Consider the following 27,214-nt stretch of genomic DNA (forward strand, 5'->3'; position numbering starts at 1 on the left):
TCTTTAGGAGTCTTTTTAAAATAAGACTTTTGACTCTTTAAAATCTATTTTTAAAAACTCCTTGTATACTAGGAATATTAATCCTTCATTGGTGGTAAAAGCAATAAACATTTTTCCCAATTTTTATTTTTGCTTTGCTTGCAGTGGTTGTTGTTTTTTGTTGTTGTTGTTGTTGTTGTTTTCATGGAATTTTTTTTATTTTCATTTTTATATGATCAAATGAGGCACATTTCTTTAATATATTTGAATTTTGATTTATGGTTAGAAAAATTTTCTCTAGTCCCAGATTACACAGGAATTCAATGAGAGAACTATTCTTGCTTTATTTTATTTTTATTTATTTTTTAATTTTTATAGTTTTTAATGAAAGTTGTATAAAAGGTTACTCTATTCCTGCATCTTCTTGATTGTTTCTTCCTTATATTTGCTCTTTTCCTTTCATATTCTGTGATATTTGGCTTTACATTCAAGGATCTTTTTGCATTCTTTGTCCATCTTTAGTCTAGTGATAAGGACCTTGCTGGGGTGAATGCCCACATAAACAGTTGTGCCGTTAGCCTTCTGCCGCTGCCCTCATTCAAATGTAGATGACATTTCTTCCTCTAAACCTGGACTATTTTGCCAATTTGCTGCCCTTAGTAGTGTCCTCGCACAACTTAAACTTCATCATCCTTTCTGATTGGCATGGATAGATCATTGTACTTCTGTCTCAGCTCTTCAGAAAGAGGAGAAGTCAATCTTCCTGTGAATGTGGGAAGGTGCACTGAAATGCCTTTAAAGTTCTTGCTTCAGTCAGAAGTTGCTAAGGGATTGAACTTCATGCTGGCTGTTGGTGCTTCAGCAATAGCTGCAGAAGGTAAGAGACCCCCACACTATTTATTTTATTTTTAGGAGATACCACAAGTAAGCTGTAATGCTGATAGTAATCATCTGGTAGAAAGAGAAAAATCAATAAAGCAGGGAGAGAAAAATTATAGAGAAATTTAAGAGTAGATGAGATGGGAATGGATTCTAGTCAAATTAGTAGGATCATAAATGTTATCCAAGATACTTTAAAGAATATAGTGGAAGAAGATAAAAAAAATGTCCACCATAATGAAACCAAAGTATTCCCTTTAAATTGTTTACACACAAATATTCTATATTGAGAACTACAATTGTTCAGGACATCTATTTTTTCTTAATTTAACTAAGCTGAAATTAATTTGATACAAAATTGACCATTTTAAAGAGAATAATTCAATGGCATTTACTACATTCACAATTTTGTGCAACCACACCACTATCCAGTTCTAAGTAATCTCAACACCCCAAAAGAAAACTTTATACTCATTAAGCAGTTAGTGCCTATTTCTCCTTTCCCCAAGTCTATGGAAATCATCAATCTGCTATCAGTTTCTATAGATTTACCTATTTTGGATATTACATATGAATGAAATTCTATGCTATGTAAACTTTTGTGTCTCAATTTTTCACTTAGTGCGATGTTTTTGAGATTCATCCAAGTCGTAGCATATGTCAGCAATTCATTTACCTTATGACTGAATAGTATTTCTTTGTATCGGTATACCACATTTGTTTATTCATTTATCTGTTGACGGACATGTGAGGTTTTTTTTCTTATTTTTTGCTACTATGAATAATTCTACTATGAACATTGGTATATAAATAAATGTTAGATTTCCTGCTTTCAATTCTTTTTGGTACATACCTAGGAGTGAAATTGCCAGGTCATATGGTAATTCTATATTTAACTTTTTGAAGACATGCCAAACTACTTTCCAAAGTGGTTGTACCATTTTACACCTCTAGCAGCAATGCATCAATGTTCTAATTTTTTCCACATCTTCACCAGCTCTTGTTATTTCTCATTTAAAAAAATTATAGCCACCTTAGGTGTGAAGTGGTTTTTATTTGCATTTCACTAATGACTAATGATATTGGACAGTTTTTCATTGCTTACTGGTCATTTATATACTTTTGGAGAAATATCTTCAAGTGGTTTGACCATTTAAAAAATTGAGTTGTTTGTCTTTTCTGTTGTTAAGTTGTAGGAGTTCTATATGTATTCTGGGTAATAGACTCTTACCTGATATATGATTTACAAATATTTTCTCCCATTTTGTGAGTTGTCTTTTTACTTTATTTTTATAACATTCTTCGATCTACAAGATATTTTAATTTTGATGAATTATAGTTTATTTTTTCTTTTGCTGCTCATGCTTTTAATGTTCTATCTAAGAAACAATAGTCCTATCGAAAGTCATGAAGGTTTATCTCTGTGTTCTCTTCTAAGAGTTTTAGCACTTATATTTAGGTTGTTGACCCATTTTAAGGTAATTTTTGTATATGGCGTGAGTTAGGGGTTCAACTTCATTCTTTTGTATGTGAATATCTAGTTGCCATAGCATCATTTGTTGAAGTGGCTATTTTTTACCCATTGGTAAGGATGCCTTGGGCATCCTTATTGAAAATCAATTAACCATAGATATATGGGATTATTTCTGGATTCCTAATTTTATTCCATTGATCTGTTCGTCTATCCTTATGCCCCAATTCCACTGTTTTGATTGCTTTACTATAGCTTAGAAGACAGCTGTGAAATTGGTAAGTGTGAGCCCCCCAACTTTGTTCTTCTTTTTCAATATTTCTTTGGCTATTTGGGGCCTCTTGCAATTCCAGATGCATTCGAAGATCGATTTTTCTTTTCTGCAGAAAAAAAAGGCTATCGAGATTTTGACAAGGATTGCATTGAATCTGTGAATCACTTTGTAAAATATCAGCATCTTATCAATATTAAGTATTTCAATCTTTGGGTATGAGGTCTTTCTGTTTACTCAAATCTTCTTTAATTTATTTTTTAATTTTTTCATTGTTTTCAGTGTACAAATCTTTTACCTTCTTGGTTCATCTTTTAGATATTTTATTCTTTTGGGTACGATTATAAATAAAGTTATTTTCTTAATTTATATTTGCATTGTTGATTGCTGGTGAGTATAAACACAACTAATTTTTGAATATTAGTTTTGTATCCTGCATCTTTGCTGAATTTATTAGCTTTACGGTGGGGTGTGTGTGTGTGTGTGTGTGTGTGTGTGTGTGTGTGTATTCTCTGGGATTTTCTAATATAGAAACATGTCATCTGTGAATAGAGATAGTTTCATTTCTTTCTTTTCAATCATTGCCTTTTTATTTCTTTTTCTTGCCTGAATTACTCTGGTTAGAACTTCTAGTAAAATGCAGCACAGCCAAGGTGAAAGTTGGCATCATTATTTTGTGAGGGAAAGTTGCCAGTCTGTCACGATTAAGTATAATGTTAGTTGTGGCCTTTCATAAATGCCATTAATCATGTTAGGATTTTCCAACCTACTTCTAGTTTTCTGAGTGTTTTAATCTTAAAATGATATAGAATTTGGTCGAATGTTTTTCTGTATCAGTTGAGATGGTCATTATCTGTTTTTCCTTGGTTTCCTTAACTTGATGTATTATGTTGATTGATTTTCTTCTTTGAAACAGTCTTGCATTCCTGGGACAAATTCTACTTGATTATGGGGTATAATTTTTGTAATAAGCTGTTCAACTTAGTTTGCTAGTATTTTGTCCAAAAGTCTTTTCTCCATATTCATAAGAGATATTGGTATGTGCTTTTCTTTTCCTATGATGTCTTTTTCTGGCTTTCATATCAGGGTACTTATGGCTGCATAGAATTAGTTATAAAGCGTTATTTTCTTTTCAATATTTTTGGAAGAATTTGAGAAGGATTAGAATTTATTCTTTAAGAGTAGAATTCCCATGACGCCACCTGGTCTTAGATTTTTATTTGTTGTAAGTGTTTTGATTACTAATTTAAATATATTCAGATTTTCTATTTATTCTTGTGTCAAATTAAATAATTTGTGTTTTTAGCAATTTGTCTATTTCTTCTAGATCGTCTAATTTGTTGGTTTACAATTATTTATTGTATTCTTGTTATAATATTTTATGTTTCTGTAAGGTTGGTAGTAAAATGCTTACTTTAATTTCTGACTTTAATCATTTACATCTTGTCCTCTATTAGTTTAGCTAAAAATTTTTTAATTTTGTTGATCTTGTCAAAGAAACAACGTTTTATGCATTGTTTTTGTCTATTGTAGTTTTTCTTTTATTCTTTTTTTCATTTATCTCTGAATAGACCAGTAATCATGGGTGGAACTACATTAGCAAATAATTATTATTTAAAGGGCTTTGGGCACAGAAAATTTTTTTGGTAAATGATTTCAAGTATTTAGGGGAAAATAATTCTCATTCTATAAAAACTGTGTAACGTTGTAGAAAAAAATAAGAAATGATTCGTTCTATAGACATATACAATGTTAATGTACAAATAAATTATGAAATGTCAATATAAGTTATAATTATAATTCCAGTACATATTGAAACAAAGCCTCCTATAACATAGTGAACACAAGACTATAATAATGATTCCATAGAAGCAACACAGAATCATTTTCATAGATGGTGAGACATTAACTTCTAAAACTCAACACTCACCTCGGAAAGATAACAGAGAAAGCTAGAAGTATAGCATCTTTAAAAAAGTCAAGATTAGATGCAAAACTGAGTCTGTAGAGATCATTTAAATTAGGATCAGACTAAAGATGGTTTCTATTATCATTGTCATTTAAACAGTGTCTTGGAAGTTCTGTCTTCTACAATAAAAGATGGACAGAGATGTGTAAATAGTTGTCTCTCAGTATCCATGGGAGATTGATTCCAGGACCCCTTAGATATCAAAATCTGTGGATACTCAAGTTTCTTATATAAAATTGTGTAATATTTGCATATAATCTATGCATATTATCCTATATATTTTAAATCATCTTTATATTTATCATAGCTAATACAATGTAAATGCTACATAAATTGTTGTTATACTGTATTGTTTAGAGAATAATGACATAACAAGAAAACAAAGCCTGTATATGTTCAGTACAGATGCAACCATAATAGGCCTAACTACATGATACATGTCAGCGACGATGTAACATTTTTTCCAAATATTTTTGAGCCATAGTTAGTTGAATATGTGAATGCAGAACCCGTGGGTATGGAGGACCAACTGCACAAATATTCATAAGGAAGACAATTGATCACTTTGGAGGTAAAGTCTTTTTTTGTGACTCAACCATCAAAGCAACCAATTGAAAAATGGAAAAAAAAATAAGCTGTTCCTTACCATATGTCAGGAATGAGGATGAGAAAATATAACAGAAGCTAAAAAGATATACTTCAATGTAGCTACAATACATAAAGTACCTTGGCATAATCTTATGCATCTTTTGTATTCCTTGGATATTGCTGTGGGCAGAATATGCATTACAGGGATTCTTCAGGAATTAGTACGATGTGGAGACATTGCAAAGGATACAACTCTTTTGGAAAGCAGTTTTGAAATTTATATTTAGAGTCATTAAAATATTCATGCCCATTTACTATACTAATTTTATACCTGAAAATTTGTCCTGAGATAATAATCCAAGATGTAGAAAATGTTACATGCAGGAAGATTTCCAGTACACAAAAAGTAAAATAGGAAATTACCAAAAAACATGCTGTATATTTTGTTATAGATCCATTAAAAGGTTTAAAATATCATTGGAAAGCACTGGAAAAAAGTTTCAGATGGCTAATAGTGATTATTCTAACTGATAAGTAGTTTTCTTCCAATTATCAAAATCTATGCTATTACTTTCATATTAAAAAATAAAATAATACATATATTTATTATGTACATGTATCATGCTTTAAAATAATGGGGAGGACACCAATACTGGAAATGTAAGCTTTTTATTTTACTATTCCCTATATTCTGCTGCCATCTTAAAATTTTGAGTTCAAGTTTAATTTTTTTCTGCGTATGTATGTATGTATGTGATTTAAAAGACATCTGTTTATTATATTTTATCCAAGTATTAGAATAAGAAATCTGCTTGTAAATATATTAACCAGCACAGAAATACGTAGTGTGCGAGGCATAGATTCCTCTTCATCATGCTTTTCTTCTGTCCTTGGAAGTGTGACTTTTTGTTTTAGAGGTTAACAGATTAGTGCACATAATCACAAATATTACTGTGAATTTCTTTAAATTATACAAGTGCACTTACAAATAAACTGTATTACATTATGCCATATGGATCTTTTCACTAGGAATATTGCAGTGGTTTGGATAGCTTCCTTTCTCAGCACCAACAGCTTAACCTTACTCTAACTGCTAGACATTGCAAACAAGAACCAATTTCAACTAAATCTTGGTTCATAAATTACCAGCAAAGTAATCAAATTCTCCTTACCACTTGTGATTATGGTTAGATTTATTAATTTCTTCCTGGGTTTCTATCAGTTTTTCTGTCCTATATTGTTTCCTGACTCACTTGTCTTAGTGAAATGTAAGATCTCTGTTAAGTATACATTTTACTGCTCTGTCTGTTTACCATTCTTTCTGGTATTCCATGTCTTCCCCTTTATTGATTATTATTCTCTTTCTTCTTTTCTTTCTTTTTCTTGTCTATTCTAGGTTTTGCATAGTCTAAATTTTTCATATTTAAAAACCAGTTTGGTAAGCATAACGTTCTATTTTCAAAGTCATTTTTTTTCTTTTTACTTTTATTTATTCAACAGCTACTGATTGAGGATTACAAAATATCAGGAGCTGTTCTAGGTGCTGGAATTATAGCTGTGAACAAGAAAGACAATAATTTCTATAGAGAGCTAGTCATGAAAGCTTTGGTCTGCTGGCATTCAGTGTAGTATATGTATTAGAAGTTTGCTGTTAATCTGATTCTTGTTCTTTAAGGCAAGTATTTAGAATTTACTTTTTAATTAGAGTCTTAACTTGTTTTCTAGGATGTATCTGGGTGAATGTTGTTGATATATGTGTGTGCTTTAAAAATTTTTAAACTTTCTTGCCACTCAATGGTTCTTCAGATTGAGAAAATGCACTTTTACTATTTTTTCCCATTATTTTACCCTTCTATTTTCTCTCACCTTCTCTTTTTTTTCTCACTTTCTCTTTTTTTCTCCCTGAACACACACTTTCTCTCCCCACCCTTGAGATTTATGTACCAACACATTTATTGGTCCTTCATGCTCTTTTTAAAAAAAATTTCTTTGCTTTTTTGTTCTACATTTTAGACTTCTTGTGCTTTTCCACTAATTTGATCTTCAGTTATGTTCATTCTATTATTGAAATTTTTATTCTGGTGATTATGTTCCAAGGACTAAGAACACTTTCTTGCTTTTGTATTTTTTTCTATTTTCACAGAATATTTTATGATATAATAGAATCTTAATTATCTCAGAATATACTAATTAGAACATGTTCTATTTTTTTAATCTATATTCTCATTATTTTACTCTTTCCAGGTTTTTTTTTCCACTTGATAATTTTTGTCTTGATGTTTTTGGTTTTCTTAAAATGTCAATTGTAGTTGGTTGATCATATCTTTACAGTAGTGTTGGGCTATGTATATTTTTGACTGTTAACGTTTTTCTTCATGTTTATATTACATTCCCATCTGTCATCTTTCCTCCATAAATGCTTCATAATTCCTGACTCATTTATGATGTCCTCTTTTGCCCCATCATGATTGTGTAATTTTTTTAAAACATTAAAATATCCTTTCAATAATTTCAAAATATTTTTATAAGATGAAAGATAAAAATTTATAGTCTGACTTCTATCTTTATCCACATTTTAGTGTTTTCTTTTAAATATGAGGAACATATTTCTGAACAGGTAAAATGTTTGATTATTGATGTTTTGTAGTTATTTTAATAATCTGAAAAATACATCCCTAAATCTTTCTAGGTCACATTTAGTGTCAAAATATTAAAAATTTGGATTGCTTTTGATGAATACTCTTCAAGGATGATGCAAATAAACATCTTTACCATGAAATACTGAGAGTATGGAGCAATTTGTCAGTTTGTTCTTTTGTTGCCTTTAGAATTACTTCATTAAAAGGCATTCTCATGAAAAAGATGCTCTAAGTTCACAAAAATATATCAACATTGATCTTTCAACACTCAGCTACTGTCTTATTTATATTTACAATGTAGAACAGAGCACATCATAGAGGCTTCAATATTTAAAGTGAGCACATGGTTCACCTAAGAAGAAAAAAAGAAACAACTATAGTTCAGTTATCCTTTAAAAGTTATGCATTTTTTTGTTTACATAAAATAAAAATGAAAGTACTTTTAATCAGAACACAATAAACTTCTCATTTCAAGGCAGCTTTGCTGGACCATAGGCCAGTGTGCACCACTTATTCATAGTCAGAACTTACTTCTAGGTTAAACTCTGAGAAGATAATGATGAATCTACTTTAGTAATAGTATCATGAAATGTTATTCATTTCAGTTTATGACTTTGAAATAAACGTTTGTGTATTACAGAAGGGAAAATAAGCAATATATAAAACAAATATTTTCCCCTAGGGATTATCTTTAAATATGTCAGAAATACATAAAAAGTAATGCATTTGAAAATCATCTAGCAGCTCAGTATTAAGTGCATGTACTAGAAATACATCCTGCCTACTATTCATGGATTATCAGGTTCTATTCAGCTCGTCAGCAGAGTAGGAAGTCAATTATATTATACCGTAGTTTGCAGGACAGTTAGAAACCCTGTCTGATGAACTTCCTATTCCAACTGATGTGAAAAAGTTTCTATTAGAATCACAGTTGAGGTCCAAATGGCCACAGTCAAATTAGATATTTGTCACCTAGAAGAAAGTAAGACAATCTTGGTTGGAAAGGAGAATGCAAGACAAGGTTTTTCCTCTCCAACTCAGCATATAACACTTATTAGTTTGACTGATTATACAGTTACCTCCTTCACCACTTTTCAAGACATCAAAGAGTCTATATAAGTGACATAAGAAAAGATAAACTTTATTAGTCACCAAATAGGAGTTTTTACTTAGAACACGTCTTGGTAGAAAGAGAGAACTAAGGTAATGTGTCGGATACACTCACCACTTTTGTAGAAAGGTCACCGCCATAGTTAGCCTGGCCTATTTTTACATTTCCTCTCATTGTTCCTGTTACATAGTCCATGCACAATACTTCTCATCAAAATTTCAAGGTACTTTGCAAATTGCTGCTCTGCTTTGATCTTAATTGTGGTGTGATGATACTTAAGTAAAGGCTTAGAAGAAAGAGTATTTTTCTCTGAAAAGAAAATATATGAAAATGAGATTTTTACTATAAATGGTGAAAGAACCTAACTACTTGAAAATGTTGTGATTCTTTTATGGAACTGGGCATTTTGGTTATTTCTTCCACTCTCTTTTTGCCTGCTCCATCTCCTTCTTTCCTTTTCCTTCCTCTTGATCATTTTGGAAATTGTTCCCTGTGTAAAGAGATCTATTTTAGATAGGGGAACGATACCAAACATGTTCCTGTACATAAGAAACTTGTCATTCAAGAGTACATAAAGAAAGTCAGAACCAGAAAAAATAGCAACAAATCCAGAGGTGCTGCTTTGTTTTCATGGCGGTTGTCCTTATAGTCCCTATTATTCAATTGAAAAAACTGAACATCAAGGAGAGAAAGTAACCTACCATAAGCCACACAGCTAGTAAATAGTACAGTTCTGAGGCAAACCTAGATCTATCTACCTTCAAAGCCTGAACCGAAATCTCAGCAATTATGGTTATTTACATGGTATTTTCAAAAGGCTTTAAATGTTAAGATTTTAAAATTTTTATTTAACTTTTAAGCAACTTTTTCTTTCTTTTTTTTTCTTTTTATTTCTTTTATTAGTTTCAAGTATACAGTACATTGGTTAGACATTTATATAGTTTATGAAATGATCTCCCTAATTGTTCCTTCTCTCTTCTGGTTTTCCACCTAGCTACTATATTAATGTTAACTGCATTCTCTCTACATACTCCCCATCCCTGTCGCCATCTATCAACTACTAATTTGTACATCTTTAACCCTTCACCCCATTCTCCCACACTCTCCAAACCCCTCACCTCTGTCTATCATCAAAATGTCCTCTATATTTGTGAGTCTGTTTTTAATTAGTTTGTTCATTTTGTTCCTTAGATTCCACATATAAGTGAAATCATATGGTATTTATGTTTCTCTGTCTGACTTATTTCACTCAGCATAATAACCACTAGGACCATCCATGTCATTGCAAATAGTAGGATTTAGTTTTTTTTTGATCAATGAGTAATATTCCATTGTATATATAAACCATAACTTCTTTATTCAATTATCTGTTGATGGGCACTTAGGTTGCTTCTATATCTTGACTATTGTAAATTGTACTGCCATGAATATTGGGGTGCATAAATCTTTACAAATTTTTTTTTTTTTGGATAAACAGTTGGCTGTGATTGGCTTAAGCCTACTGGCTATCTAATCTCCCTGGCCATAGGGATTGACTCAGAGATAAGCACATAACTGATTCAGAATTATAAAGAACTGGTGCAACATTGGTCTCAGGGAGAGGGGAACTTTCTCAGCCATTGGTAGAATCTCTCTTGTTATGGATGGTCTGGCATGAGGCTCAAAGCTGTTGTAGTTACTTGCAACAAGTAGGAGAGTCCCTGGAGCTGCTAGAGAACAAATATGACATGGGAAAGCACGGCAGAGCGATGAAGAAGTTTAGGGTCATTGGTGATATCATTTCAGCTGCTAGTTGAAGTCTAACCTGAAGCAACATATTTGCTTCCAGACCTTTTAAGTATCTGAACCAATAAATTCCCTTTAGTATGAAATTCTCTCTAGTATGAATTGGGGTTTTTGTTACTTGTCCTGACTGATTAAACTGTCTTCTAGATTCTCTAGAAAGACAGTCATCCTCAAAGACACTTTGTTATGATAGTTACTCATTTGAAAGGAGCTCATTGTTGCTATTAATGAGAAGGGTAATTAACTGGAATACAGTTATACACTGTGTAATGATGTTTCAGTTACCACTGAACACATATAGAATGGTGGTCTTATCAATTTATAATGAAGCTGAAAAATTCCTATCACCTAGTGATGTGTAACCATCCTAATATCATAGCACAGCACATTGCTCACTTTTTTGTGGGGATGCTGGTATTAACAAACCTACAGCTCTGCCAGTCATATAAAAGTATATATAGCACATACAAGTACTTAATACTTGGTAATGGTGATAAATGAGTATATTACTGATTTATATATTTACTATGCTATGCTTTTTATCATTATTTTAAAGTGTACTCTTTCTACTTATAAAAAACTTTGCTGTAAAACAGTATGCTGCGTTATGCTAGCAGCAATCTCACATATCTCACGTTTACTATGTCTCTTGATTGCATCATTTTCTCTTGTGCTTGATTTAATCGGATGTTATTTTTGTTCATCATGGCCCCTAAGCATACAAAATACAGTGTTCATGTTGTCAGTAAGAGGCTACACTGAGTGATTTAACTGAAAATGAAATAATAAGTGATTAAGGATAACAAAGGTGGAAAATTGGTGATGGTTATTGCTTGCCAAACAGCCATGTTTTATTCTAACATAACTGTGATCTTGAAGAACAAGAACAAAGTGACAGAAGCTATTAAAACAAGGGTCCCCAATTCCCGGGCCACGGACTGGCACTGGTCCAGTCTACAGCCTGTTAGGAACTGGATCACACAGCAGGAGGTGAAAGGCGAGCAAGCAAGTGAAACTTCATCTGTATTTGCAGCTGCTTTCCAGCACTAGCATCACCACCTCAGCTCTATTTCATCTCATTAGGCTTTAGATTCTCATAGGCACACCAGTCCCTGGTGCCAAAAAGGTTGGGGACTGCTGTATTAAAGGATCTGCTTCGCTGAAGTATATTAGACCAACAAATGTGAGAAGGACCTATATCAGAGATGGGGAAACTTCAAATGACCTGGATTGAAGACCAGACGCAGAAGTGTATCCTTCTCAGTACCATGATAATCACAGCCAAAACAAAATATTTAGGACGTTGAAAGAAAAGCTGGACCCGATTATGATGTTGAATTTACCACTAGCTCCAGGTGGTTTAAACAATTCAAGAATCATCATTCATTACTGAAAAAATTTTGAAAATTCTAGATAAGCTGATTGTGGAGGGAAAAAATTTTCCAGAGAAAATATTCAGTATGTATTAGACCTTTGTATTCTGAAATGGATATCTGAAAGGACTTTCATCCATAAGGAAGCCAAGTCAATGCCAGGTTTCAAGCCTTTTAAAGACAATTTAACAGTGTTGCTTGGGGACAATGCCACAGGCTATAAATGGAAACTGCTTGTGATCTGGCACGGCGAGGAACCGAGGGCCTTCTAGAGTATCAATAAGGACCTACTGCCAGTGTACTAGAGGAGCAATAAGGAGTCATGAATGACCCAGCTCTTCTAAGATGCTGTCTTAAATTGCTATGCCAGAAAAATGGAGATGAGCAGTTTGGAGAATAATATACTTTTCAAGATTATGGTTGTTGTTGATAATGCTCCTGGGCATGTTCTCTTTATTGGTGATTTTCATCACAATATCAAAGCAGTATCTCTCCTTTCTAATGCCACCTCTTTGATCCAACTAGTGGATCCAGGAGTTATAGCTGATTTTAAGGACTTGAGAAATACTTTTGCTCAAGATAATTCTGCAACTGAGGAGGACACTGAAAAGACACTGATGCGATTCTGGAAGGATCGACAAATCTATGACTGCATCAAGAACCTGACTTGGGTTTGGTTGATCCATGACTTCAAAGGATTTGCCAAGGATGAGTAGTTGGCAGAAGTCAACAAGACTGTGGCTGAGACAGCAAACTACATTAACCTGGATGTGGATGATATTGAGGAACTCGTAGAGGTGGTTCCTGAGGAATTGACTAATAAAGAGTTGTCGGATCTGGAACAGAAACACATAGTTGAAGAAGAGGCAAGAGAAAAGGAAACAGCAGGAGAATAGAAAGGAGAATTCTTAAGAAAATTTGAAGGGTTTAGCAGGAGCTTTTACAGACTCTCAACAAGCTTCTTAAAAAGTTTGAACACATGGATTTCAACATGAAAAAGTTTTCGTTAATGGAAATGTTCATGGTGCATTATCTGCTTACAAGCAAATTATGACTAAAGAAAGAAACAAACCAAGAAAAACCACGATGGACATATTTTTGAAAAGAGTGACACCATCTCAAAAAGAGCCTTAGGCAGCCCCTTCAGAAGATATTCCAGAAGGCATTGTTGTCATAGGAAATAACAGTTCCCTATGTATTATTGCCCCTGAAGAAGTTCTAGTGGGGCAAGATGTAAATGTGGAAAACAGTGATACTGATGATCCTGACCTCATTTAGGCCTAAGCTCATTTGTATTTGTGTCTTAGTTTTTAATAAAAGTCAAAAATTTTAAAAAAGAAAAATTTAAAAGTAGCAAAAGGCTTATAGAATAAAGATATAAAGTAAGAAGATATTTTTGTGATGCTGTAAAATGTGTTTATGTGTTAAGCCAGTGTTATTACAAGAGTTAAAAGTTACAAAAAATTTTAAAGTTTATAAAGTAAAAAAGTTATGGTTGGCTAAAGTGAATTTACTAATGAAGAGAGAAAACTATTTTAAAAATAAATTTAGTGTAGCCTCAGTGTACAGTGTTTATAAAGTCTACAGTAGTATACAGTAATGTCCTAAGCCTTCATATTCACTCATTGACTCAGAACAACTTCTTGTACTGCAGGCTCCATTTCAGTGAGTGCTGTATATGGGTGTGGCATTTAAAAAATATTTTATACTATATTTTTATTGTGCCTTTTCTATGTCTAGATATGTTTAGACACACAAATACTTATCATCATGCAACAATTGCCTACAGTATTCAGTACAGTAACATACTGTACAGGTTTGTGGCTTAGAAGCAATAGGCTATACCATATAGCCTAGGTATATAAGGCACTCTATGATGTTCACACAATGATGAAATTACCTAGCTGTGCAATTTTTAGAAGTCATTGCCGTTGTTAAATGATGCATGACTGTTGTAGTTCTGGTTAATTGAAATCTATGGGTATCTAACAAATAGTTAAAAACAAATTTTTATTTCAATAAATGCTATTGAAAAACTCTATTTCTCTAAGGATGGTAGAGTCCACATTGGTCTGCAATTATATAAAGGCTTAAGATTCTGGTTAACTGAGGTTTATTACAATAATAATTTCAAATCTTTTTTGTTAAGAACCTCCTGATGGCATCTAATTCAATACTCCTTTTGTCTAGATGTTCTTTTCTCATTGAGCAGCTGTATTTACTGATACTGATGGTGAATTGTTTAACCTTTTGAAATCATTTTTTGTAATTCTAGGGTGATATTTGCACATGTACTTTGCTTTCTTTATAAATAAACTATACAAAGCTCATTTCAGAATGCTAGGAAATATGGAAAAGCATGGAGCTGAGGGCAGACTGACATTAGACTAATTTGGGAACAATTTAAAAGAATGGTTTATTCCACAAACAAATCTCAAACCATTTGCTTATAAACACTGCAAAATAAAAACCAGTGAGCTTAATATTGCTTTAATATCTTATTTACTGCCATATAAGAAATGATTTTTAAAAGATCAATTTTACTGACTTTTTGTAAGCTAGACTAGAGGCATTGAAGTGCACTGGGGAAAATAACTTCTATTAAGAGCAACAAGAAAAATATAGAACACATCGTAGTATAGAAATAATTCAGAGATTTACAGCTAATTAAGGTCATTATGAGTCATTTCAGAAATTCAATATGATTCCTGAAGAAGGAAAATGAGATTTTAGAACTTTATTAGAAATATTTAATGTCTACTGGGGAATTTGTTATGTCTTCCAGCCTTTTAGGGAAGTGGGAAAAAGAATAGATCATCTATACTTTTATGGAAGTACTGACAGTGAAATCTGGCTCAAAATATCACCTTGAAAAAATTGCTTTATTATTCACCATGGAGTTTTTTCTACAGAAATTAATTGGATGTCATGTAGGTTTTGCCATAAAAAAGGGAAAAGAATAGATAGCTGAGAGTATAATATAAGAAATGTCTGCAAAGTCAGTGCCACTTTCAAGCAGACAGAGCACTGAGGAAATTGGCTCAAGCAGCAGCAGGGAAAGCTGCATGGGCAGCTGGTTTTAGAGGAATTAATTCTCAAAAGCCTCTTCTGCTGCCATGATACAGATGGGATCATCTGGCTGACTTTCACTAGAAAGAGAATGTTACTCTTGGAACATATGTTTTTTTGATTACTGTGAAAAAGGCAAGACTCTCCTGAAGTATTTCTTAACAATCAGTAACTACATATCTAGTTTCATAAAGGTTATGTTGAAATGAAAAGAAAATGCTCTTTAGAACACTCACAAAATTGGCATTGAGGGATAGGAAGGCAATATGGCCATCGAAGGAAAGATATGACCCAGAGGCCCCAGCTCTGCCACTGAGCAGTGTAACCTGAGGCTAGTTATTGAGCCTAAGTCCACCATAATTATTATACTGATAAAATCTTGACGATTTGAACTGGCTTCTTCATAAGAAACTGGCATAAAACTATGGCAGACAGAGAGACAAGTGTGTGAAGACTACAGTAAAGAGGAACTGCTCTTTCATGGACCTCAGAGCCAGGAGGACATGGAGGACATGAAGAGCTCTGGACAGGACATGGGAATTTAGAAGTAGGTGATTAACCAAAAGTTGCTGGTGAATTTTAAGTGAGGGAATGACGTGAATAAATGTGTTTTAAATAAACTTCATTTTTTAGAGCAGTTTCAAATTTATAGAAAAACTTTAAATATAATACAGAAAGTTCTCATATATCCTGTATCCAGTTTCCCCCATTATTAATATTTTACATTACAGTGGTATATTTATCTCATATTGATGAACCAAAACATCATTATTAACTAACTAAAATCCATAGATAGTTCAGATTTCCATAGTTTTTATTTAATGCCATTTTTTTCTGTTCCAAGTTCCCATCCAGTGAACACTACATTTAGTTGTTGTCTTTGTTGGGGTTGCTTTAACAGAATACTTTAGATTGGGTGCCTTAAACAACAAATACTTATTTTTTACTTTTCCAGAGGCTAGGAAGTCCAAGATCAAGGCACCGACAGATTTGGTGTGTAACAAAAGCCCATTTCCTGGTTCCTAGATGTATTCTTCTTGCTGTGTCCTTACAGGGCCAAAAGGGCAAGAGAGTTCTCTGGGATCTCTTTTATAAGGTCATGAATCACATTTATTAGGTCATCATCATGACTTAATCATCTCCGAAAGACATCACCTCCAAATATCATCATATTGGGGATTCGATTTCAAAATATGAATCTTAGGGGGACACAAACATTTACTCTACAGTAGTTGTCTTAGGCTCCTCTTTGTTGTGACAATGTCTCAAACTTTTCTTGTTTTTGATGACCTTAATGGTTTTGAGGAATATTGGCGAAGCATTTAACAGAATGTCCCTCTATTGGGATTTTTCTGATGCTTTTCTTATGTTTAGACTGGGACAATAGGTTTGTGGGAGGAAGAGTACAGAGGTCAAGTGCCGTTTTCATTACATCCTATCAAGGATACATAATATAACAGGACATCACTTCTGATGTTGACTTTGATCATCTGACTGAGGCATTATTTTCCAGGTTTCTTCATTGCAAAGTTCCTCTACCCCCAACACCCACCTCATTTTCCATACTGTGATCTTTAGAAAAAAGTTTCTATGCACAGCCCATACTTAAAGAGTGGGAAGTTATGCTCTACCTCCTTGAAGGAGGGGTATATTCAAAGTCATTTGGAATTCTTTTGCATAGGAGATTTGTCTTTTCTTACTTTCTTACTTACTTATTATTTATTTATTTATTCGATCATTTATTTTTATTGGTATAGACTCATAGATATTAATTTTATCCCTTGGGTGACAATCAAATACAATTTTATTTATTTGATTGCTTAAATTATTCCTACTATGGCCTTTGGGGACTCTTCCAATTGGCTCCTGTGTCCTGTTGACACACTCCTATCATTGTGTGTGTGTTTATGTACTGTATTGCTTTCTAACACTACATAAGATACTACAGGCTTATCTTGTATATTTCCTGTCCCAGTCCTAGGACTAGCTATTGCTCCATGGAGCCTAATATAACCAAATTGGAAAATGGCATTAGAAACCAAGATATGGGTGCTAGGTTTGCTTGTTGCTACTGGGTGTCATTGTTGCTATGCCCTCTCAACTGACGGAGCAAGGAAAGATATGTACACATGCTAATTTATATAAATAATATAGGGAGTTACTAATATGTAATTTATATAGGCTAATTTATATATATACTAACTTATGTATATATACTAACATATATATTAGCTTACTAATATATTATATAGACTAATTTATATATATACTAACTTAAGTGTATATATATTAGTAATTTATATAGACTAATTTATATATACTAACTTATGTATATACACTAACTTATATATATATATATAATTATATATTAGTAAGCTCTCTATATAATTAATGCTCTATGACAAAATATTTACTAAGGTTTTTGTATGTAATCACCTGTATCTACATTAAGGTAAACATAAATTTGTACTTGTTATAGACTGAATAATTGTGTCCTCCCAAACACATATTTTGAAACTAATCCCCAATATGATGGTATCTGGAGGTGGGGGTCTTTGAGAGATGGAGGCCTCATAAATGTGATTCACGACCTTATAAAAGAGACCCTAGAGAGCTCCTTTGTCCCTCTACCATGTGAATACATTGCGAGAAGACTACCATGTAGGAGCCAGAAAGCAGGCTCTCATTAGACACTGAATCGGCTAGTTCCTTGATTTTGGACTTCTCAGCCTCCAGAACTGTGAAAAATAAATCTCTGTTGTTTATAAGCCACTCAGTCTATGATGTTTTGTTGTAGCCTTCACCTCTAATTCATTACCACATGGATCATTCTAGCATCCCTCTATGCTTATGTATAAATTCATACTCCAGCAATGAGAAAACTGGTTTATACCATCTACCATCCATTACTTAATTGGGCCATTCTAGTATACATGTATAGGAGTATCTGATTTTTTAACCTATGCTCTAATGGGAAACAACTTTGTAAACTAGAGTACAGAGCTGGATAGTTTCTTTTGCCCTTAATTTTTCACTCTCTGTTCATTTCTAAGCTGTGGGCAATATTTATGTTGAAAATAGCTTTTTGCTATGTGGAGAATCAACTAAGAGGTAGAAAAAAATTGATGGAGAGGGCTACATTAAGCTGAGAAACAATGGTGGTTAGATCTCTAAATAATGGCAAATATTTATTAAGTTTTTACTACTAAGCTCTATATAAAGGTTAGTTATTATCATGGTATTATCTTAGAATACCATGGGCTATTCTAAGTAATTTACAAACTTTAATTCATTGAATCTTCGCAATTACCTGTGAGATATATACTATTACTGTCCCCATTCCATAGATGAAAAAACTGAGGCACAGAGAGATTTAGAACTTCTTTACTGTCACATTGACAGGAAGTGTCAGAGCTAGGATTCATATTCCGACATTAGGTTGCAGGTCCTGAGCTCTTAACCAATTTCAATTACTCCTGTAAACCAAGACTTTTGATTATATTTACTTTTTTTGATTATATTTACTTATTTACTTTTCCTTAAAGTACTAGCACATTGTTAGGCACTATAGGGTATATTTAAATAGGTAAGTAAACATCTTTGACTGAAAAAAGATAAAACCAACATAAAGAAAAAAAAGAAACTCTACTTAAACCTCATGGTGACAAAAGGCCATGTGCTTCATTGAATGGGTATGACATGTTGCTGAGCCTTCTGCTGTCTCTGGATCACAGAGGAAGATGGACATAATCTGACAGCTGTGAGATCTGGTGTCTCCTGCTGGACTAACTGGGTAAGTTGTAAAGTACATTTTATAGTCACAAAAACCTTTCAAGCATAAGTTAAATGGCTCATAACCAAGAAAAAAAATCCTAGCTTTTTAAAATAAATAAGCCATTGATAAAACATGAAATAGAGATTTAATAAAAATCTATTCAAATGATATGAAAAACATTTGTGTGTGTGTGTGTGTAGGAAGCCAATGCCTATTTATATTTGTGAGTCAGTTATCACATGTCTCTTAGAAAATCAAAACAATCATTCTGCATGGTGAATTTTACCATCAGAGGCAAAGTTTGCCTTCAGATACTAGTGTGTGCAATTGAGGGCATATTTTTCCATTCTCATATTCAAATAAAGATTGTTTATTTCCTACATCTCCTGGTGCTCTGAGCAACCATTTGAGGCATAATGACCTCCTTAAGGTCACACATGATTTCAAGTAGAATCTGAAATCCTAAGCTCTACTTGATGTTGAACAAGGATGGGCCATACTTAACAGAAAGCATTTAAGTAGGGAAACTCTCAGCAATTCTGCTTTAGGCAAAGTTAAAACCTGACTTGGATCCAGGGGCCAAGAGCCAGGGGTATTTTTTTTTTTTTTTAATAAAGTCACCCTTTGTGGTAAATACTGGGTTCACTACCCAGACCCTGGATATAGAAGCATCCAAATATGAAAGCCCAGGGCAGAAATATGTCTTTCTGTTGGTGTTTTGTATTCTCTGGACCTTGTTTCATGCTGGGCATGCAATGAAATGCAGACATCTATTAATTGGAATGACTGACTCACTGACCAGGATGAATTGGTAGAAGAGAACAACTATTTCTGTCTCTAACCATTTCTCCCACTTCCATAGCCCATAGGGGAGGAACAGAGAAACTAACAATTCTCATGTAGATTTCCAGAGAAAGGTATCACAGAATTTTAGGCTTGTAGAGAGAGAAAAGTCCTCATTTTCTCATTTTTCACTCTGTTTGATGCAACAGTACAGTTTAAGGGCTCATTTTCCCCAGATCCCTCACTTTAGCCTGAAGAAGCCATAGGGATGTAGATGACTTTCCCTAAGTCACTTATCTTGTTAGGGGAGAAAGGGCCAAAATTTCTTCTGAAAAGAGAGCTCAAGGACACATTAAGCTAGAGTTAAAATTCAACACCTATATTGCTCAGGTTAGAGGTCATGAATTGTATTTCGTATGATAAAAATTACAGTTTATCCATTTTGCATCCTTAGTATTCAGAATCATCTTGTGCCCTTTCAACACTGCCAAAGTGAATTTAATTTAAGCCTTTCCTGTTTTTACTATGCTCAGGGGGTTAAATAGGAGATAATAAGTATCCTCTTTTCCTCTAAAATTATTTATGAACTGTGGCCTCTTGTGTGGTCTAAATATACCACTGAGAAACACAACAAACCTCTATTATTTTATTATCCTGTATAAATGACTTGTTTTGCTTCTCAATATACAGAAATTAATTTGTACTTGGTGAGCTAAGAATTGTCATTGGCTTTGAATAAATCCTTTCCTAACTCTTTAATGTGCTTTTTCAAGTGTTCTAATTATTTGGAGTAAGCTGTGAAAGACTGTGCTATTGTCCTATTTTCTTATAATTTACATTTTTTTTCAATTATAGCTGGCATATAATATTATATTAGTTTAAGGTGTAAAACATAGTACTTAGACATTTACATAACTTATGAAGTGATCACCCCGATAAATCTAGTACCTATCTGTACCAAACATAGCTATTACATACAATATTATTGACTATATTCCTCATGCTATACTTTATATCCTAATGACTATTTTGTAACTTTAAATTTGCATTTCCTTATCCCTTTGCCACTTTTCACCTCACCAACCTCCATCTTATTTGGCAACCCTCAAAATGTTCTCCATACCAATGAGTTTGTTTCCATTTCATTTGTTTATTTTGTTCTTTAGATTCCACATGTAAGTGAAATCATGCAGCATTTGTCCTTATCTGATATACTCTACTCAGCACAATACTCTCTAGGTTTATCCATGTTGTTGCAGATGACAAGATTTCATTCTTTGTAAAAGAAATTTTATGGATGAATAATATTCTATGATGTACATATATCACCTCTTTATCCATTCACCACTGAAAGACACCTAGGTTGCTTTCATATCTTGGCTATTGTAAAGAATGCTCCAATGAATATATGGATGCAATGTCCCTTCAAAGAAATATTTTGTTTTGTTTTGTTTTGTTTTCAGATAAATACTCAGAAGTGGGATTACTGGATCTTTTATTGTCTCTTGTTATAGTCTTTTTTTTCCTGCTTCACTTATTTGCCAATGACATGCAATTTTATTCATAAAAAGAAAAAGAAGACAAAGCAAATACATGGCAAAAATATGTACATTGTTGTAGAAAAGCAAAGTTCTATAAAAAGTAAAAAACAAAAATACTCCCTAACCCTTCCCAGGAGTATTTGACAACAAACTGATTAAATCCTGAGATTTCCTTTCTTCCACATAGTTATCTGCTGATATTTGTCTAGCAAGATCCCCTGGGGTATAAAGTAGTCTATTTTGTCTGCAATAATATTGCTACCCTCAATTTTTTCATTCTCTTTTTTTTGTGAAATATGTTTTTCCAACCCTTTACTTTTAGTCTGAAGTGAGTCTCTTGTAGGCAGCATATGTAAAGGTCTCATTTTCTTACCCACTCAGCTTTGTTATCTTTTGATTGAAGCATTTAATTAATTTACATTGAAAGTAATTGTTGATAGATCTATAGTTATGCCATTTTATTATTCACATTTTTTATCTTTTTCCCTCCTTCTTCTTAAGAATGTTAGAAGTCCCTCTAAAATTTCTTATAATACTGGTTTGGTAATACTCGTTCTTGTCTGGGAAGCTCTTTACCTGTCCTTTGATTCTAAATGATAGCTTTTCTGGGTAGAGTAGTCTTGGTTGTAGGTCCTTGTTTTTCATCACTTTGAATATTTCGTGCCAGTCCCATCCGGCCTGCAAAGTTTCTTTTGAGAAAGCAACTGACAGTCTTATGGGAGCTCCCTTGTATGTAACTAACTGCTTTTCTCCTGCTGCTTTTAAGATTCTCTCTTTGTAGTAACTTCTGGCATTTTAGTTATGATGTGTCTTGGTGTGGGCCTCTTTGGGTTCATCTTGTTTAAAACTCTCTGTACTTCTTGGGCTCATATATCTATTTTATTTGCCAGGTTAGAGAAGGTTTTCATCATTATTTCTTTGAATAGGTTTTCATTTGTTTGCTCTCTCACTTCTCCTTCTGGTACCCCTATGATGTGAATGTTGGTATGTTTAATGTTGTCCCAGAGACCCCTTAAACTATCCTCATTTTTTTGGGGATTCTTTTTTCTTTTTGCTGTTCTGATTGGGTGTTTTCTGCTACCTTATTTTCTAGATTGCTGAGTCTTTCTGTTTCATTTTATCTACTGTTGATTTCCTGTAACATATTCTTCATTTATGACTGGTTCTTTTTGTTTTCTATCTCCATTTTTATGTTTTCTATCTCTTTGTTAAAGTTCTTACTGAGCTCATCTACTCTTCCCCTAAGTTCAGTGAGTGTTCTTATATCTAGCATTTTGAACTCTGTATCTGGTAGATTGCTTGTCTCCATTTTGGTTAGTTCTTTTTCTGGAGCTTTGTTCTGTTCTTTCCTTAGGACATATTTCTTCGTCTCCCAATATTGGCTGCCTCCCTATGTTTGTTATTACATATTAGGTAGGGCTCCTATGTCTTCCAGTCTTAGTAGAGTGGCCCCACGTAGTAGAGGTCCTGTGGGCCCCAAGTGTTCCAGGTGTGTCTCTTGTATGAATTGTGTGTGGCTTTCTGTTGTAGTTGAGCTTTAGTTTATGTTTGCACATCAATAAAAGGAATTGACCTTTTTCCTTATTACTTGTGAGGACTAGCTGGTGAGCAGCTGACCCTAAGGAGCAGGATTCACTTTAGCAGGGCTCTGGTGCCAGCCCAATCTGCCCTTTGGGTGTGTTGTCCTTCTTATGTGCAGCCCTGGGTAGTGCTCCAGTTCAGGGCAAAGTCAACCAGCAGTTGTATTAGCCCCAGAGCCTCCTGGGAGGGCCTTTGCCACAAGCCAAGTTTAACTACAGCTGGTGTCCAGCTTGGGGCCACCTGGCAAGAGTCATTGTCAGCACCAAGCTGATTGAGAAGGTAATGTTCAATGGTGAGATGCTCAGTTGGAAGAATGCACAAGAGGCAGACATGAGAATGAAATGGCAAGCACCGACTTTATTTTGTGCAGTACACTTTTGTTTCTAGAAGTGCAGTTCTATTGGGGGAAATGCAGTACTGTGTGCAGTTCTTCTGCTCCCCTTCTTGTGCTCCCCTTCTTCTCTCCCTCTTGTGCTCTACTTCTGCTCTCCAGGGGACCACATGGCTCCACACATAGCAGAGTACAATAGTGTTATTCAGACACACATGCATGATACAATAAGCTGAAGTATGTTTACATATTTTAGGCGCAGGTGCCCTACTACACTAATGCAACATTCTAAATCCAGAGTCCTATTCTTAGCTGTGAGCCTGGATCACATTCAGACCTGGGACCAGCCAGACCCGGGACCCACACTCCACCCCTACAAGGTCGCAGTTCAGGATTTGGCCCAGAGGGAGCTACCTTGGGCTCACGATTCACTTGCCATGCTTGGAGAGGCTTAGCCCTGTTGGGGATTATCCCCAGGGTACTCTTTACCCATCATCTCTCTGGGGTACCTGGTTCAGCACACCAGGAGAATCATGACATGGCAACTTATGCTTGTCCCCATGTCAATGACAGCCCCATCATTTCACTATCTGTTCTATGATACAAACCATTTGTGTACCAGGGATCTTTAGGGATGAGAGTCCAACCCTCTACATAGGGACTCGGTATGTTTCCCATCTCAGCAGGCTCTGCCAGGAGCTCTGCTTGAAACTGCACTGATCCCAATAGCGGGTACAGTTTACCTGACAGGGGGCTTGCAGAGAACTGTGCCCGCTGCTCCAGGTAAGCCCCCCATTTTATCAGTGAGGGGATCTGTGCAATTCCCGTACAAGGAGTCTTCCTTAAGATCGCAGCCATCCCTCCATGGGTTATGTGGACTGCACCATTATGGGAATTAGGGCCAGCGATGGCCTCACTGGCCAACAGGGCTGCATATCAGAGAATACTGAGCTTCTGCGCTTATCAGAGAATAACGCGCTTCCGTGCTTTTCCACAATTGGGACCAGAAGCCTGTCAATACCTTCCGGGACCCATGCTTCTGCCACAAGCCCCATTTAAACCCTGCATCATCCACCTGCTCCGTGAGCAGGACTGGGAGGTCTGGATCTAAAATACGTAGAGTTTGGGCTTGTGCTACAGCTTTCTTTGTAGCCTTAAAGGCCTACTCTATCTTGAGGGTCCAATCCCACTGTGCACTCTGTCACACTAGATGGCTCAGGGGTCACATTACGGAAGCCAGAAGGGGAATGAACACTCTCCAAAACCCCAGCAATTCCAAATTGGTTTGGAGCTGCTTCACAGTCTCAGGTCGGGGATATGCCTGTATCTTATCAATCACCGCCTCAGCCATTACTTTTATCTTACTTGACCAGACAACTCCCAAGAATTTGACAGAGAACCCAGGTCCCTGGACCTTGTCCTTGTTGACTTCCCAACCCCAGTCAGCAAGAGCTTCCCATAGGCTGGTCGCCACCTCTTCTAGTTCTGTAAGAGAAATAGAGGATAACATTACATCATTAATGGAATGATACAAATGCACTATGGGTGCATGTTTCCATGTGGCAGAATCTTGAGCCATGAGATTATGGCACAAGATAGGGCTATGTAGATAGCCCTGGAGAAGGATGAGGAATGTTCACTCTCCCCTTCCCAGGTGAAGGCAAACTGTTCTTGACTTTCTGTGGTGATGGCAATAGGGAAAAAGGCATTTCCAAGTCTATCACATAATGGTATTGTCCAAGTTCATGTGACAACTGGTCCATATGTCCATGACATTTGGCATGACAGCATGCAGGGGCAGTGTAACTTTATTCAGCTCCTGATAGTCAATCTTTATGCACTAGGAGCTGTCAGGCTTCTTCACTGGCCACACAGAAGAGTTGTATGGGCTATGAGCAGGACAAATAACACCAGCCTTTTTCTACTCCATTATAGTATGCCCTATTTCCTCCTGGCCTCCTGGCAGGTGATACTGTTTTGTGTTCATGAACTGAGTGGACTAAGGCAACACCAGAGGGCATGGTGTGGATGTCTCTGGATACTAGTGTTCACCACTTGGATGCGAAGGTAGAGTCCACCAGCAGTGGCAAAATATCAGTCCCCAAAATGTACTCCTTATGGGAGATATGTACACTTGGTACATCCAAGGAGGCAATCTGCCAATACCCAGTGTCACAGGGACCTGCCACACATGAATGATTCGACCACCATAGCCTCCTATTGTACCAGTGGGCCCAAGAAACTTGTTGAGATTCCCATAAAGCAGGGTGTTGTCAGCACCTGTGTCCACAAGGGCTAATACCCTGTGCACATTGCGGAAGAAACCAATGTACAGTCAGTTCCACATATGACCTCAGGTCAACTGGCTCCCCTGACAGCTGGGTGCCCTGGCCTGATCTCAGATCAGTGAGATAATAGGGCAAGCTGCACCTCATGGGTTGTGGCTTTCTTGGAAATAGGAACGAATTGCTGGTCAGGGCACAGCTGATTCCACAGTGCCAGCAGCACTTCATTAGGACGCTGCTCAATCCTTTCTACAGCGACTCCTGCAGCAAGGAGATCAAACCACATCTGTCCACAGCTCGTTTTCACAGCTAATTGGGCTGGGTGCTGCTCTGCCCCACATTTTCGGCCATGCTTTCATCCCTGCACTGGCCAGTCTGGGAGTGTGAGGGGTGGTAAGGCACGCACTTGGGTGGAACACTCCTCGCATTTCACTTTCACATCCCCCAACCTAGCCATAGCAAATGTTACCTCGTGGATCCACCTATCCACGTAAGGGTCCAGCAGTGCCTCTATGGTGCCAAAAGTACCAGTTGGGCCAGAAGTCAAAATCAAGTCCTTCATGTGGGTTGTAAATACCTCTTCATCAGGGCTTGTATACTGGGCACGAAACATCATCTATTGCATGCCCATTTCCCGAATTATTTGCACCAGATCTAAGTATGTGGTCCATCTACTCACCATCTCTGGCAGCTCCCCTGGGTTGGCTCACACTGTCTGTGGAGTGGACATGAGCCAGTACATCAGGCTTTATTGCCTGCTTCCCATGCCATAGGCACCACATTCTGGAGGCGCTTTCTGAGGGACGACATCACCGTTATGGAGGCCAACTGAGCCATCTTTTCCGGAGATAATTCAGTTCCTTTGGCCCCATCATCCCACAGCTGAAGCAGACACCCCGGAACTGTTTCTCTGGCTTTCTGCTTCCATCAGGTCCCAGAGTTCCGCGAGGGTGTACTGGATCAAGGTGGCTTGCTTTTTAACCTGGGGGGCGCCATCAGCCTGTTGCCTCAGGGCCAACCATTGTACCACTTCAACCTGCTGCCATATCACTGGCTGCACCTGCTGCAGTACTGCTGGTGGGCTCCCAGACTGGGACGATGGCAGCAACCCGCCACGACACTGCAGCATACCTTCCGCTGCTGTCAGCTGCTTTTCTAGTGCTTCTTCCTGGAGTTGTAGCTGCTGCACCCACTGAGCCTGATCCTGAACCTTTAGATTGGCCTGCCACAGCACTGCCAGAACATCCAGGCCACCCAACTCATTGCTTCCCGATAAGCAGTTGGGACATTTGGCTCCAATATCTCCAGGGGTTTCCAAATGTGCTCTGAATGTGGCTTCACTCCATCTCCAAACCTCCCTGGGCATCCATGTAGCAAGATACATGGCCACAAGATACCACTGGGAGGTGGGGGCCACATGTCCTCCCCTGAGTCTCCTCCACCTGGGAACTATCGGAGCGCTGGTGGTCATACACACATCATCCTGCTGACTACACCAAGTGTCAGCTTTGAGCTGTTTAAGATGGGAAGGTTTGATGGTGAGAAGCCCAGTTGGAAGAATGCTCAAGAGGAAGACATGAGAATGAAACGGCAGGCACCAATTTTATTGTGCAGAGTGAATTTCTGTTCTAGAAGCAAAATTATATTGGGGAAAGTGTGGAATTGCACTCACTTCTGCTCCCCTTCTTGTTGCTCCCCTTCTGCTCTCCAAGGGGCCACGTGGCTCCACACATAGCAGAGAACAATAGAGGCATTCAGCCACACATGCGTGATACAATAAGCTG

General features: G+C 36.0%; 2 pseudogenes; both read right to left on the minus strand.

Annotated features, from left to right (window-relative positions):
- Nucleotides 1–387: 387 nt before the first annotated feature.
- On the minus strand, nucleotides 388–821 carry LOC107511598 (annotated as a pseudogene).
- A 24,727-nt stretch (nucleotides 822–25,548) lies between these two features.
- On the minus strand, nucleotides 25,549–26,172 carry LOC118611949 (annotated as a pseudogene).
- Nucleotides 26,173–27,214: the final 1,042 nt, after the last annotated feature.

The sequence above is a fragment of the Rousettus aegyptiacus genome, unplaced genomic scaffold (genome assembly GCF_014176215.1).
Source record: "Rousettus aegyptiacus isolate mRouAeg1 unplaced genomic scaffold, mRouAeg1.p scaffold_m13_p_15, whole genome shotgun sequence".
In the NCBI taxonomy this organism is placed as follows: Eukaryota; Metazoa; Chordata; class Mammalia; order Chiroptera; family Pteropodidae; genus Rousettus; species Rousettus aegyptiacus.